This window comes from Priapulus caudatus, unplaced genomic scaffold (genome assembly GCF_000485595.1).
Source record: "Priapulus caudatus unplaced genomic scaffold, Priapulus_caudatus-5.0.1 Scaffold58, whole genome shotgun sequence".
Classification (NCBI taxonomy): domain Eukaryota; kingdom Metazoa; phylum Priapulida; class Priapulimorpha; order Priapulimorphida; family Priapulidae; genus Priapulus; species Priapulus caudatus.
The window spans coordinates 954183-956479 of record NW_014577119.1 but is presented as its reverse complement, the minus strand read 5'-3'; positions in this window follow the sequence as shown (position 1 = coordinate 956479).

Sequence of the window (2297 nt, the reverse complement as noted above, 5' to 3'; positions counted from 1 at the left end):
CATCACGGGTCGAAACTGTTGGTTCCACTTAGATTGCTATATACACGCATATTTGCATTTCGTTCCTGTAGTTAACTAGTGTAACATGCACAAAGTTCAAAATTAGTACAGAAGTTCTTCCTTAACACGGGTGGGTAGCTGCGCAATCAACGTTGACAATTACCTTCAACAGTCAGCGACTGCCAGGCACTTACACATGCACGCGCGCACAAGTACGCGTATTACATGCGCGCGCATAAGTACGCGTGTTATAAGTACGCGTGTTACATGCGCGCGCATAAGTACGCGTGTTATAAGTACGCGTGTTACATGCGCGCGCATAAGTACGCTTGTGTGCGCCGGTCTCCAACTAAGTATCTTTATTAGTCCGTAATTCAATGAGATTCAGAACAGCACAATTCTAGCAAACTACACTAGCTTAACACATCGCCTCCACCGCCAAGCACAATAACGAAAAAACATACGGTGAAATAAATCGTGCGACATCCCAAATTAAAAAAACAAGCCTATCAGCGTATCTCTCTTATTAAAACATTACCAGGAGTAAATAATCACAAATGTTGTTTTTTTCGTTTCACAATCTCACAATTTCATTTGTGATTATTTACTCCTGATATATTATTCTGGTCTCTGGAAAAAATCAGACAATAAAATGCGACCACGCGCGTTCCTATTGATGACATTTGATGACACCGAAGGTCAGCGATGACGTGGCAAGTGCACAGTGACGTCATCGCGAGCATGGCAGCCGTGCGACATTTACACATGATGAACGCGACAGATTTTATCACGTCATCACGTTATTATAACATAACAAATATAATTATTATAATAATATTATATGTACAGAGCTTTGGACGAGGAGACCCCCCACCCAAACGATGCGTCGACCTGTCGCGGTGGCTGAGAGTAGTGTTTAATATTCATCACGTTTCCACGAGGTTGTCTGACCAAAGTGTAAATGTAGTTTGTGATAGCGACGCACCGTATATAGAACTTCGCGAAATCCGCTTCCTAACTCTCACTCATGTTACAGGGCGCACGATAGATCCATCTGGACGACACGACGACATCTTAGAAAGCATGCAATTAGCACCAATAATTATGTCAATCGTTGATTGGACAGCATTATGATCGCGTGGAGCGCTGCCACGTACGCGCATGCGCAACCGCCGACAGGCTATACGTTTCACACCGGGCTGCTGACTTGACACGCGTCGGTGATATCATCCCGTGACGCACACACCTTCGTTAGTTATTTACCTACGGTTCCTAAGAATGCACACGCACGCACAGACAGGCACATGCATGGATGCAAGCACACAGGCAAATGTTTGCCGATGTTGATTTCTCCGTACGTTCTCCGTCTTCACGTTTTTCGTGGCCGCGCTTACTTATTGCAGGTAATGCAGGTAATGCTGGTTATGAAGGTAACAGGTAACGTAAGTAATGTAGCTAAGATAGGTTAAGACCGATAATGCAGGTAGGACAGGTAATATAGGTAAAACTGGTGTTACAGGCTGGCAATGTTGGTAATGAAGGTGAAACAGATAAGATAGGTAATTATGTAAGTAATGCACGTCATGTAGGTAATGACGGTAAAACAAATATAAGGCAATGACGACTCAGTTTTCGCACGAGAAATCGCTCTTATTGTTTGTCATGGACTGCGATCGTGTACCCCGAGTCCGCTAGCTATGCTACTAACTGGTATGCAAAAGTACATTTTTACTTCCACGAAAAGCATCCAGCGCCTTCTATCCCTCTATAGCAATAAGTAATATCAGATGAAAACTGACAAGACTCCCATCACCATCACATTACCCGCTGATGATAACTAACAGCCTGAATGACAGATGCATCACTGCCGCGTATTGACGCAGTGACGTGTTTTCGGTAACATTATAGAGACTCGAAGCTTCATACAATCCAGCGCAATCTTGAACAAACGTTAGGTGAGAGATCACAAAGCATCGCTATGAGCAGCAATAGTAGCGGAAACAGGAGCCGTAGCTGTAGCAGCCGGAGCAGAAGCAAGAGCAGCAGCAGCGGGAGCAGCAGCAGCGGCAGTGGTAGCAGTTACAGCAGCAGCAGCAGCAGCAGCAGCAGCAGCCCAGACGTTACGTTACAGCCCAGACGTCATGTTACAGCCCAGACGTCACGTTACAGCTCAGTGTCGTGTTACAGCCCAGTGTCACGTTACAACCCAGACGTTACGTTACATCCCAGTGTCACGTTACAGCCCAGACGGCATGTTACAGCTCAGTGTCATGTTACAGCCCAGACGTCACGTTACA